A 14,160-nucleotide genomic window follows, 5' to 3' on the forward strand; every position below is an offset into this window, starting at 1 on the left:
CTCCAAATGGCCCTGCTTTCCTGAAAGATGCTTCAGAAGATGTTTCAAATGCCTCTGCGGCAGCAGTCTAGTTGGTGTAGGGGTATGATTCTCGCTTCGGGTGTGAGACGACATTGGTTCAAATCCCTGACAAACCCTTACCTTTATAGGTTCAGTCTGTGTTTTAAACAGGAGTATTTCTGCTTTTCACTCTTGTAAGATGTCATGTTGCAATGCAATACATGCTTTATACCTGCGTTGAGACGGTTCAGCATCATGAAGGTATGCGAGATTTCTTTGCAACTGCTTTTCTGTGCTGGAGCAGCAGTGCTCATAGGAACATTAAATGCACAGTGCTTCTCCATGGTAATTTCGGGTCCAGTTCTGAAATCACCTCTTGGAATGAAAGTGATGCCAGTTCCTTTCTTCCAAGGCAAGAGATCGTGTTCCGGAAGGCTCAGCTTTGAGCGTCATGAACATTGGCCCTCAGTCCTTGCATCCCAGTCCAATGCAGAGCCACATAAAGCAAGCAGGTGTGTCTGTTTCCATAGTGTGGTGGTTCCAGTACAATGCATAGCCACATGAAGCAAACCGGCAAGTGTGTCTGTTTGTGTAGTGTAGTGGTTATCATGCGCACCTCACATGCAAAAGGTCCCTGGTTCAAAGCCAAGCAAAAACAGCAAGTCGCTGGTCTTTTTCCCAGTATTTGCATTTCCTGACTCAGCTGACAGGCAAGCTGAGATAAAAGAGACTGTGTCTATCCCTCACCATCGTGAGGTACTACGCTCCTGGGGCATCTGTCAGAGCTCACCAAGAGGAGTTGCGCCAGCTTACGTCAGTCAGTTGCTCACTGTTTGACCTTTGCATTGAAGCCTGAGCCTACCGCATTCAAGCCAGCCAAGGAAGGAAGGTATGAGAGCGAAAATACCTTTCCTGCCCTCACCAAGAACACACACCTTGAGCAAATAAGGTGCCAGACTTACAAGGCCCAATCGCCAACGGAGCATCACTTTTAGTGACGCCCCGGTGGCACTATGCACTGCGCGGTATTTACAAGATGGCGTTCAGCCACTTTTTGTGGCTTAACACCACCTTGTAAATACGGCACCTTAGCATTCAGCGCTTTCCCTGGAATGGGCGTACAATGGGTGTTGCTGTGAGTGTGCCACAGCAACACCATAGCATTTTGATGCTGCTCCATATTTAGGAGTTGTCGTAAATCTGTGTCAGCGCCAAAATCCAACGCCATCCCAGGGGTATCGTTAGAGTGGCGCACTGAGGAGAAATGTTTTCATTTCTCCTCGTTTTTTCTCTTTCTATGTGTGCTGCATTCTGCAGCACACATAGAAGTAAGAGCAAATCACCATTGAAGATTTTTCTTTTGGCCAGGAAGGTGTCCCTTCCTGCACAAAAACAATTTCCCCCTCAACGCAGTCATCCTTGTACCATGGTGCAAGAACGGCTGCGTTGGCGCTCAGCATCTAATTTAGAGCTGGCGCAGGGGGAAGCACAGGGGTGCGCTGTATTCTACTAAATACGGCACTTCCCTGCATTTTGAAAATGACGGAGCGTAGGGCTTGCAAATTTGGCACAGCGTCGCGCTCAGTCATTTTCTTGTAAATCTGGGACAAAATGTCTAAAGGATAGAGGCTTTTTATGTCATGTTCGATGACGACCATGCAAATGACTCTAGTCATACTGCAGAAGAGAGCACAATGTGGCGTTTCTTGCTTTGGGATGTAGTCTCCCACTCTCTGCCACCAACCCTCGGAGCAGGGTTTGAGCCGTAGTGCTTCTGTGCCCAGGCTCGTTGGTCTAGGGGTATGATTCTCGCTTTGGGTGCGAGAGGTCCCTGGTTCAAATCCCCAACGAGCCCATTTTAGCGGAAAACAATCAAATCCTGCTCAAAATACTCAACCCCTCAACATTTCTCATTCCACTCGAAGCATTGTTGCGCAAAACATATTTTTTGCCTCAGGCGAAAAATGGATTACAATGCCTTGGCTTCCTTCCTGCTTGCTCTCAGTGCGCCCTGTGTGATGATTTCACAGGCTTGCGTTCCTGGCATTTAGGCATCAGATATTTGTCTGTCTCTGCCCGCAGCTGTGACTTTTCAGGACGTCTGAGTGTATGCATGCTGGCTGACACCGCTGCAATTTTCACACTTACCCCTCGCATTCTGAGCAACTGCTGATCAAGTATAGAGGAAATCGGGCAAACATATGAGGGGAACTGTGCTCCTTCAGTCAAGCCAGCAAGCTTGTTTCTGTAGTCTAGTGGTTATCACATTTGCCTCACACGCAAAAGGTCCCCGGTTCGACACTGGGCAGCAGTAGCTTTTGTGTTTGCTCACTAAAACCTCAGTCTCTCTCAACGCACACTTAGACAGAAATTACCTTTAAAAACTTGTGACCTGTGTAAAATGTGCTTTACTATTGCAGGACGATAAAAAGTTATCTGCATCCCTCGGTGGTCGTGCATGTGCCTTGTTTCTTGTTCTGTTTTTTTTTTTTTTCTTGGCCATGTTATATTGTGGGGCCTTTAAAGCTGTGACTTTGATAGGAACATTGCAAGCGGCAGCATCAACAAGTGCAGACTGATGAGTCAGACCTGCACAATGTTTTGGCTGTCAGGATGGCCGAGTGGTCTAAGGTGCCAGACTCAAGAGAGCTTGATCTTCAGTGAAGCTGAGCCTTCTGGTCTCTTCATGGAGGCGTGGGTTCAAATCCCACTCCTAAGAGGTGTGTTTTCTTCCCTTAAATCTTGCTCTGCTTGCACAGCCAGCTCCTCACACCACTATCTTTGGAAGCTGCTGTGGCATGTGAGGAGAAATCCACCAACCCATCGGCTGGCCCCTCAATCAAAATTCTGTGTATTACTGGAAGGGGCATCTCAGGCACACCTTCTGTTAGAGCTGCACTTTATGACAGTAACTACCATGCTGGTTTCTACTTAAGCAGTTGATTCTATCGTTTGAAGTGAGTCTCTCCTGCCACCTTTTGGGCAAAGAAGACACTGCCCCTGCAACAACACAGGCAGACAAGCTCAAACTGGGTTTCTTGGTTAGGTGGGCGGAGCATATATTGCAATGTTGCCTCCTCGTGACTTGCAATTTACATGAAGAAGACAGAGAGGCAGCTGGGAGTAGGCAGTACCCATGAACCCCTGAACACTGTCTTGCGACTTGCACACAATTCTGAAATGAGGCGGGGGAAAGGAGGTGATTTCCCCATCAAGGGCCATTCTGGGAAATCAGCCACCCCGCGTCTCCCAGGTGAGTGTTTCAGGCCTATGAGCCACTACTATAAATCTCGCCTGATTGAGCGCTGAGCAAGCAAGTGTGCTTGAATCCAAGAGGCATGCTTCTCTGGCTCAAGAGCTAGCAGGCCCTTCAGTGCTTCTGGTCTGGAAGTCTAAGGTGCAAGGGTCCAGGACTTGCAGAGGGTTACAACTACCAGAAAGGGTCTGCTTTTCACATCAGTGCCCTAGTTCAGCTCACTGGCACAGGGCATCTTGACTACCTCTTTCCTTGCTAGAGACCAACAAAAAATCCTTGACAGAAAACATCAATTGCTATGGCACGCTTAGAGAGAGAGCCTCCAAATGGCCCTGCTTTCCTGAAAGACGCTTCAGAAGATGTTTCAAATGCCTCTGCAGCAGCAGTCTAGTTGGTGTAGGGGTATGATTCTCGCTTCGGGTGTGAGAGGACCTTGGTTCAAATCCCAGACAAACCCTTACCTTTATAGTTTCAGTCTGTGTTTTAAACATGAGTATTTCTGCCTTTCACTCTTGTAAGATGTCATGTTGCAATGCAATACATGCTTTATACCTGCGTTGAGACGGTTCAGCATCATGAAGGTATGCGAGATTTCTTTGCAACTGCTTTTCTGTGCTGGAGCAGCAGTGCTCATAGGAACATTAAATGCACAGTGCTTCTCCATGGTAATTTCGGGTCCAGTTCTGAAATCACCTCTTGGAATGAAAGTGATGCCAGTTCCTTTCTTCCAAGGCAAGAGATCGTGTTCCGGAAGGCTCAGCTTTGAGCGTCATGAACATTGGCCCTCAGTCCTTGCATCCCAGTCCAATGCAGAGCCACATAAAACAAGCAGGTGTGTCTGTTTCCATAGAGTGGTGGTTCCAGTACAATGCATAGCCACATGAAGCAAACCGGCAAGTGTGTCTGTTTGTGTAGTGTAGTGGTTATCATGCGCACCTCACATGCAAAAGGTCCCTGGTTCGAAGCCAAGCAAAAACAGCAAGTCGCTGGGCTTTTTCCCAGTATTTGCAGTTCCTGACTCAGCTGACAGGCAAGCTGAGATAAAAGAGACTGTGTCTATCCCTCACCATCGTGAGGTACTACGCTCCTGGGGCATCTGTCACAGCTCACCAAGAGGAGTTGCGCCAGCTTACGTCAGTCAGTTGTGATAGAGCGTTCCGTACTAATAAATTACCTGTATTTTTAAACGCTCTTGGGTCGATGAATCTTTTGACCAAGTGGGGCTCTCTTCACCCGAGATTAGTCAATTTAATCTAATCAATAATCAATAACGAACATAAGCAATGCCCTGATCAACATAACACTTCACAATTAATCCAGAAAACATTTCGGCGAACCATGACCTTTCGGCCATGAATAACCACACCAGTTCATTCAAAGTTAATGAATTTATTTCCCTATATTAACAAAGCTAGCACAATATAAATGTGTCTCAACACCAAATGATATATGTAAATGAACATTAATAGCTGTCCATAACGGCGGAAAAGATGCAATCTATGCAGCATTTGAATAACAATGCATTCGATAATAGCAACGCAAACCACTAAAACTATAATCTGTAATGAGCTAATTGCATACATTAGTCAGCATAACAAGGTCTCAAATTGCATCGTGCAACAAATGAATCCTCATCTAACCTCAAATTAGCATCTGCATGTGGGACTTCATGCAAAAACAATTTAGCAACATTGATTTGGAAAACTCCTAACTAGGGCTCTTATCAAAAATCAGCAGTTGGTTACCTAAAAAGAAACACAATGCAATTGTACATTTTCCTTTCATATTTACCAAATTCAATCAGCATTCAAGGAAGTCTTCGTCTCACAGGTACCGGTTTCGATCTGCATGGGACGGGGCAAAGGGGGCAGGGTGGACGGGGCAATTGCCTCACAGCGGCAAGATAAAAGGACAAAACTACTACTTTATGCAAAGGGGCAGATCAAAGTTAAAGTCTCTAGGGCGAGAATTACTTAAAGTCTCTTTCTCTCGATTAGAGAAAGCATCAAAGTCTCATTCAAAATGGCGTCGAACATCAATTGGCATCGTAGAAGATGGCAAAATGACGAGGTCGGCAAGATGGGCCATAATGGCTGCAATGGAATGGCTAATGTCCGATGGCTAATGGCTAATGGCTGCTTTCTTCTTGTGCACCGGGTTTAAATAAACAACAGTTCAAGTCCAGTAGGGTCTTCCATTGGAGGGTTCATAGGTTGGCTTCAAATTGTCCAATCAAAAACAACAATTCACAAGCTTCTACCTAGGCATACATTATCCTTGGAGTCGGGAACGTAAGTTGCAACATATTTTACCAATTAACTCACTTTCAGAGCTTCCATTGTCTGCACCTGCAGATTGACCTTGGAGCAAAGAAGAAGATGCCAGGCTGGCACGAAACCTTAAAGATAAGCATGTGAACCGATCTCACTGGAAAAGTACAGCTTCAAGCAGGAATACACGTTTTATTAGCACATTAGAAAAACACGAGCATCTAAACCGTGAGACAAGGCAACTAGGCCGAAGCCTCCACTAAAGTTATGCTAAGTTAAAACATTTCAAACAAGCAAATCATGGCACACGTTTACGGTTATGCCAGATTAGTACAATTCTAATACATCACTTTATATAAAGCACGCTTATAAATGTTGGCGAACTACTCTGAGGGCACATTTGTCCCCGTACAATCATTATTAGTTCGGTTAAAGTCACACTTGATTATTGCGGCACTACGTTTATGCGCTAATAAATGTAAAACCTTCATTTCTGCGTCATCAATCCCTCCTCTGATGACTATTTGTCATCACACAAAACTATTCCCACAAATTTTATTCCATTAAAATTCTGTCAGTTCTCTTTGCCTTTTATTTCCCCTTGTTCTTGCCTTGTATTCTTCTGCCATTCTTTTCATCATTTTCTCTTCCTTCCTTCTCTTAATTCTTGCCATGATCATTAGTATTCCCTTCTTTATTCCCCAAATCCCAAAGATGCAAATTAGTACTATTAGTATTCCCTGTATTATTTTTAGTAATATTCCATTCCAAATGCCACCAAGCCAATTTCCCACTGAAGCAACTCCCTTTCCAACCTTCTCCCAAACTCCTGGTTCTTTCAATTCCTTCAAGTCTGCACTCTCTTTTGTTAGATTTGCAAGCATTGTTTTAATCTTCACACTGTTGTCTGGTATATACGTGCAACAGTGACGCGCACCAAGCATTTTGCAAACGCCGCCATCCTTTGCAAAAAGAATGTCTAGGGCAAGCCTGTTTTGAAGAGTCATAGCTCTTTCTGCTGCAAGTTCAGCATCCATCAGGATTATAGCACCTGAAAACTTTGTCAACATGTTATCCACTATAGTAGACAACTTTCTTATTTTGATGGAATTCAACACAACTCCCAATGAAGGAATCATGGCTCCAAATATATCTCCTACCACAGCAGCTGCGGTCTCTCTTTTCTGGATACGATGAGATCCAGTCGTCTTTGGAATCACCGATAGGTCATCCAGTTGATAAACCTTTGGGAACACTGTACCCAAATAACATCTCCCCCACCATCCCTTTGGAAGACGATAATAGGCATTATGCCCACAAATGTAATATACACCAGGTATGACAGGGTCAAGTCCGTTCAGCATGAATGTCCATTTGGCCTTAAAGATAAACGTATGTTTACATTCACTCGCTCCCACGAAAATGTTATCATAATAAGATTCACCACGATATATACAAAATTTCCCTACATGCCAAGCGTCTAAAGCTATTTTTCCTTGTGTTTTTATTGCGGCAAAAGCATAATTATCTCCTGAAGTCCTCTTACTTAGCTCTTTTTCTAATTTCGCATTCATTTGTGCCCTTCTATCATCTGTGCGATCTAAAAAGCTTATTTCTACTGCAGAGAGCGTGAGCTGTTTCAAAAGGTTGCATTGGCTCGAAAAATTCCCTCATTATTTTAGCATCCCAATCTTTAGCAATCTGGCTTAGTTGCGTTATTATAGGAACATATGCAAAGGTAACATCATAATTTGAATAAAAATACTGTATGTTAGTTTGACCATAAAATCTAGAAGTTACTAAACTACATGTAATCCCATATGTAAGAGGCATGTGGTGATAAGTCACCCCTTCCGTTACCGATGTCGGTATCTGTGTACACACATAACAATCTTTCGCATCCATAGTCTCAACATATTCTGTTAGTAGGCGATAGAAAACATTATACGAAAGTTCCTTCTTATCATGCAAGTGTATCTCATCTAATTCTAGTCTTTTCAATGCGGTTAGTTCAGTGACAATAACAGGAGCAGAAGTAGAAGCATCAATTTTCTCATTCTCACCCTTACCACGCGTTGCAAGCACTATTGCCATTATTATTAGTACACATGCAGTTATCAAGCCTATACACGCATATTTACAATATTTCACTCTACTGTTTTGTGTAGCGTACTTAGTCATGATCTGTATAGAATCAGAGAGCTAGAAGCACTTATAAAGAAACGATTTAGCAATTAGTTACAAAGCTGAACGAGCGCAATGTTCACACAGTTTTCTTCAGGAGCCCAGTCACTTATCGGTTAGCAGCATTTGTCTCAATTCGGCAATAACTCAGTCTTTTATCAGTTAGCAACGTTGTCTCAAATCGGGTTTAAGAGTCAATCAGGTTATCAAAGTCTTATCAAGTTAGCAAATGTCTCATCCGGTTTAGCAATGTCTCAGCTGGTTGTATCACGTTAGATTATAGCAAGCAATGTCATTTATCACCCTTTCAATCAATAGTGTCCATAAAACTTTTCTTTTCTATTGGTATCTCTTCTTCTTCGTTCTCGAGGCTAAGAGATACAAATTCGTCGGTCCAATCGTCATTGACTACATATGCCCATTCTGGACCGGAATATCTCCTGTTTGGTATCCTTTTCCTTTTCAATTTTGCATCTCTCTTCGATTCTGCCTCACTGGTACTTTCCTCTTTGGCCAAGTCTTTTTCTTCACTTGATGTTGGTACCACGACAGACACTTCCTTTCTTTTCTCTTTCACTCTTGGCCCTTCACTGTCGTTCAACGTTTCTCTAGTTCTTAGTTTTACTGGTGATATATTTGGTCTTCTCTTTGCACTGTGTCCACTTGATGGACCTGCGATCTCTTCTAAGGAAGTTTGAACAGTTTCGTTCTGTTCTGCCTTGTCCCCTCCTTCTGGGGAGTCAATCAGGTTTTTCTTTTCTTTTTCTGTACCGTCTGCTTCTGGGAAAGCCCTCCTCTGATCAGGCTCTCCTGCTTCTTCACCTCTTTCGAGCCCTTTGTCACCGTTACTTTCTTCAGGCTCTTTGTTACCTTCAGCTGCTTCAGGCTCTTTGTTACCTTCAGCTGCTTCAGGCTCTTTGCTACCTTCAGCTGCTTCGTCGCTGTCTGAGGTTTCTCCTTGGTCTTCCCCAAGTGAATCGGTTGTTTCGTCCTCAGAGAATATTTCTCTCTCTTCTATTTCTGCCTGTTCGCTTCTAGTTCTGTTTTGCTCTGTCTCAGCGCTCGGCACTTTGTTATCAGGTACTGGCAGTTTCAGTGCTTCAACTTCCTCATCTGTGGGACACAACACCTTCTTTGTATGACTGGCGTGAATCCAGTTGGGAACTCCCGCACACTTCACAGCGGTAGTGGTCGTCAGGATCACTTGGAAAGGGCCTTTCCAACGGGGTTCCAGACACGACTTCCTCACGTGCTTCTTTATCACGACCCAGTCACCTGCTTTCAGTGTGTGTCCTGGACCTTGGATCGGTGACAAGGTGGTTGCTTCCACCTGGTTAGAGAAAGAGCGAACCACGTCAGCCAGACCTTTGCAGTAGTCTAACACCATATCATCTGTAATATTCAAAAGCGCGTTTGCGGGAACTGCAGGAAGTCTCATGGCCCTGCCCATGAGAATTTCGTGCGGGGACAATCCAGTCTTTCTGTCAGGGGTGTTTCTCATTGACATTAACACCAAAGGCAATGCGTCAGGCCATTTCAAATTTGTCGATGCACATATTTTCGCCATTCTTGATTTCAGTGTACCATTCATCTGTTCCACCAGTCCTGAGGCTTCAGGGCGATAGCTACAATGCAGTTTTTGCTCAATGTTCAGCGCTGCGCAAAGTAACTTTATCACCTCGTTATTGAAGTGACTTCCTCTATCTGATTCTAAAGAGATCGGGAATCCGAAACGTGGTATCAACTCCCTCAACAATAGTTTTGCAACTGTAAGGCTGTCATTTCTACGTGTGGGGTATGCTTCAATCCAGTGACTAAAAATGCACACAATAACCAACACATACTTCAGACCCCCATGCACCGGCATCTCAATAAAGTCCATCTGCATTCTGCTGAACGGGCCACCCGCCCTGCCAATGTGGCTCACGTTCACAACCGTTCCCTTGCCTGGGTTCATCTGCTGACAAATGACACAACGATGGCAAACTGCTTCTGCAACTTGACGGAATCTGGGGTTAAACCAATCAGTTTTGAACAATCTTATCATGGCATCTCTCCCTAGGTGAGCCTGCCCATGATAGAACCGCGCTAGCTGCGATAAGAGACTATTTGGTAAAACAAATTTTCCCTCATTTGAAACCCATAACTCATCTGGTCTCCTTGTACATTGTGACTTAATCCAGGAAGCTCTTTCATCCTCCCTGACGCTATTCTGTAATGCTTTTAGTTCATCCATTGTATCCACGACCTTCAAGGCAAATGCTTCAGCTGGTTCGAGTTCTGGTTCACTTATCAAATTCCATTCATCCCTGAGCAATATACAGTTCAAGGCACAAAATCTTGCGACTTGATCCGCATATGTATTTCCCAGAGAAACATAGTCCTGTCCTTTTGTATGAGCACTACACTTTACCACTGCAATTTCGGCTGGCATCTGAATGGCGTGTAACAATTCCCTTATTCTCTCCCCGTTTTTCACTGGGGACCCTGAAGAGGTCAGGAAACCTCTCTGTGACCATAGTTGCCCAAAGTCGTGCACAATTCCAAACCCGTACTGACTGTCAGTGTAAATGGTAACCTTCATCAATGTAGACAGTTGGCATGCTCTTGTAAGGGCTACAAGCTCTGCTACTTGTGCGGAATAGACTCCTTGAAGCCAGGATGCTTCCAAGACACCTGTTACAGTACATACAGCATATCCTGCTTTCAAAATTCCCAACCCATCTCTTAGACATGAACCATCAACAAAAATAATATGGTCATTTTCATCAAGCTTAGTATCCCTAATATCAGGTCGGGGTTTTGTGCAAAATTCAGTCACCTGAAGGCAGTCGTGCTCGACGTCTTCAGCGTTCTCAATTTCAGCATTTTCACCGGGAAGCAAGGTTGCTGGATTCAACGTAGTGCACCTTTTCAGCTGCACATTCGGTGAGCCCAGAATTATTGTTTCATACCTTGTGAGTCTTGCTCCAGTCATGTGTTCCTTTCGGGAGCGGGTCAAAAGTATCTCAACTGAGTGAGGGACCATGACTGTTAATGGGTGTCCCATCACTATTCCTTCACTCTGAGTGAGGCTGATACCAACTGCTGCTACGGCGCGCAAACACCCTGGCAGTGCTGCTGCGACCGGATCCAAAGTAGCTGAAAAATACGCTACTGGTCTGTTTATGCCACCATGGGCTTGGGTCAAGACAGACAAAGAACATGCATCACGTTCATGACAAAACAATGTGAAAGGCTTTGTGTAATCAGGCATACCTAAAGCTGGAGCCCTGCACATGCATTCTTTCAATTCAATAAAAGCATCCATCTCATCTCCTTTCAGCTCAATTTCATCCAAGGCATCCTTCTGGGTCAGTTTCAGTAAAGGCTTTGCTAGAGTTGAAAAGTTGGGAATCCACTGGCGACAGTAGCTCACCATCCCCAAAAACTTCCTCACCTCCCTCCTCGTCTTTGGTGGACTCATTTGAAGTACTCTTGTTATTCTTTCCTTCATTATTCTCCGTGACCCTTTCTCTATTTGATGACCCAAGTATTTTACTTTCTTCTGACAGAACTGCAACTTTGAAGGAGACACCTTGTGTCCATTCCTTCCCAAATGGTTCAGTAGAGCAATGGTGTCGGCTGTGCAGCCACTTTCTGTCTTAGATGCAATCAGTAAGTCATCGATGTACTGTACTAGGGTTGACTCGAATGGCAATTCTAACGCTTCCAAGTCTTTCTTTAGAATCTGATTGAAAATTGACGGTGACTCCGAAAACCCTTGAGGAATTCGACACCAACTGTAAACTCTGTCTAAGAATTTGAAACAAAAGAGAAATTGGCTGTCCTCATGAAGAGGCACCGAAAAGAATGCTTGTGACAAGTCAATGACTGAGAACCACTCGGCATCGCAAGGGACTTGAAACATTATCACAGCTGGATTCGGTACTACAGGGCAGCATTTAATTATGATGTCATTTATTTTCCTCAAGTCCTGCACGATTCGGACCTTTCCACTCGGCTTTATTAGTCCCATGATTGGTGAATTACATGGACTGCTTAACACTTCTTTCAGTACTCCCTGTTTTACAAACTCGTCAATGAGTTGGGCGACTTTCATGAGGGTGTCTTGTGCCATGTGGTATTGTGGGGTCTGGGGAAAGGTTACATTGGGTTTTACGGTCACTTTCACTGGTTCCACTCCTTTCACCAATCCCACCTCTTTTCCTGTCACATCCCACACTTCCTTTCCGACTGTTTCCCGTAATTCAGCTGGAATATCTTCTTCAGTTATCATCGGAAAAAGGTTAATCAGAGGATATTCTTCATCGACAGTTTCCATCTCATCCCCTTCTACACTGTCCTCTTCTTCCCCATCACTGCTCGTCTGAATTCTAATTCCATCGTTCGAACACATAATCGAACATCCCAATTTGCACAATAGGTCTCTCCCTAACAGTGCTATCGGGCTTGAGTCACATACCACAAATTTATGTAACCCTTGATAGTTACCAATTCTGACTTGTACTGGATCTGTGATTGGGTTCGTCAGGTGCCTGTTTGCTACTCCCACTACTTGAACTGTTCTCCCTGAGAGTGGCAAATTTGGTACTTCAATGCTCCTAACAGTTGAACGTGTGGCTCCTGTGTCAACCAAGAATGAAACACGATGACCCATAACTCTTCCCTCCACATATGGACCCTTTTGATCAACTTCCAAGGAAGCTGCAAGCACACAATTTCCCTCCTCATCTGAACTTTCACTCTCCCATACATTGTTTATTCCATTCTCACTGTTTAATGGGAACTGTTGTACGGTGCCATTTGTATTCATCACCTGACCCGAGACCTGTGGAGGAACCATCACTTGCTGCTGACTCACTGGTGCCAAAGGTATTTGCATTTGCTGATTAGGTACCATGGGAAACTGCTGTTGCATTGGCTGCATTTGCGTCATCTGCATACGGGGCATCTGCATCTGCTGCGGCTGCATGGGCTGTAATCCCTGCAGCTGATTTATGGTCTGAAAATTTGGGTTTGGACCTCTCATTTTCGGTCCCCTCATTGTCTGGAATGCATTGACATCATTGTTTTGCTGACCAACACCTGCACCTTCCTGCATCACCATCGGGCACTCGCGTTTCCAATGCCCGACGATTCCGCACACGTGACACGGCATCACCCTTTTCATTGCCTGCACACCATTCGGAATTGCAACAGTGTTCAAATCCGGACCATTACTCCCAAAGCCTCCTCTGCCTCTGCCTCTTGCCTGTGGCTGAAACACCATATTTCCCTGCGGCTGCGGTATCTGCTGTTGGAACCCTTGCAACCCTTGCAGACCTGTCTGAGCTGCTTTAAGTTGCATCACCATCACTTTCTCTTTCAACCTTTTCTGTTTCACTTCAATTTCGTCGCTACAGTATTTCGCATAATTCAACACCTCATCAATAGGTTTCGACTGCCAACAAATCAAATGCGTCTTTATCATCTGACTTATCTCTGGTCTCAGCCCTTCCACAAATCTAAACACAAAATGAAGCATGTCCTTCGCCTCTATTGTTTCCGTGCCACTGTAGTTCTTGAACGCCTTCAACAACCTCTCATAGTAACCATGAATCGACTCTTTAGCCTCTTGGGCAGTTCGATCAATCTTCTGCCAATCCACATTTTTCGCGGCAACCTTCGTCTTCAAATGCTCAATCACCTTATAGTACAAGCTCATTACCATAGGTGACGGTGCACCCGTATCCCTGTCTCTCTCTGGTTCACTTGTCGGCCAACCTACAGCCCTTTTGCAGTCTTCCCACAAATCTGCCGGAACCACAATCTCAAAGAGGGTGTTCAGGTCTTCCCAAAGACATTTTGCAAGCTTCACAAACCTATCAGTCTGTTGATACCATTCAATCGGTTTCTCTCTCAGTTTGGGAAAATAATCCGTAAAAGACTGAATGTCGCTTCTGTGCCACGGTACATGTATTAATTTTCCCCCTGCTGTCTCCCTCATTGGTAACATGGTTATTGCATCACTACTCTGCGGTCTTTTCTCCTTATGCTCTGGGACACTGTCTTTCCTCTTTTCCTTTTTCTTTGCCCATCTGCTTTCCCATTTGTCTAAGCACCTCCACACTTGTGCACTCTGCAGCAATTCTCTAAGGTGCGTTTTCATGCCTGCTGACCTCATGTGTTCAAAGTCTGTGGTCCCGAAATCCAATCTATAGCTCCTGCTCAAGTGTTTTGTCTTGTCTATCTCAACCCCGTTTTTGTCAGCTATTTCTTGCAACCTTCTATGTACCTTGTTCACTTCTCTCGTAATCCTAGGACATAGATACCTCAGCTCTTCTTCCGAGTTGGACTCTAACCTATTCAAACCCATAGTCCCTTCCACCAATTCTTCTGCTTCCATGTTCAACCTGACCTTATTCAGATAGTCTTCTCCCTTCCCACTGGCTGAGCTTTGTGTGGAAT

The sequence above is a fragment of the Pleurodeles waltl genome, unplaced genomic scaffold, assembly GCF_031143425.1.
Source record: "Pleurodeles waltl isolate 20211129_DDA unplaced genomic scaffold, aPleWal1.hap1.20221129 scaffold_91, whole genome shotgun sequence".
NCBI classification, from domain to species: Eukaryota; Metazoa; Chordata; class Amphibia; order Caudata; family Salamandridae; genus Pleurodeles; species Pleurodeles waltl.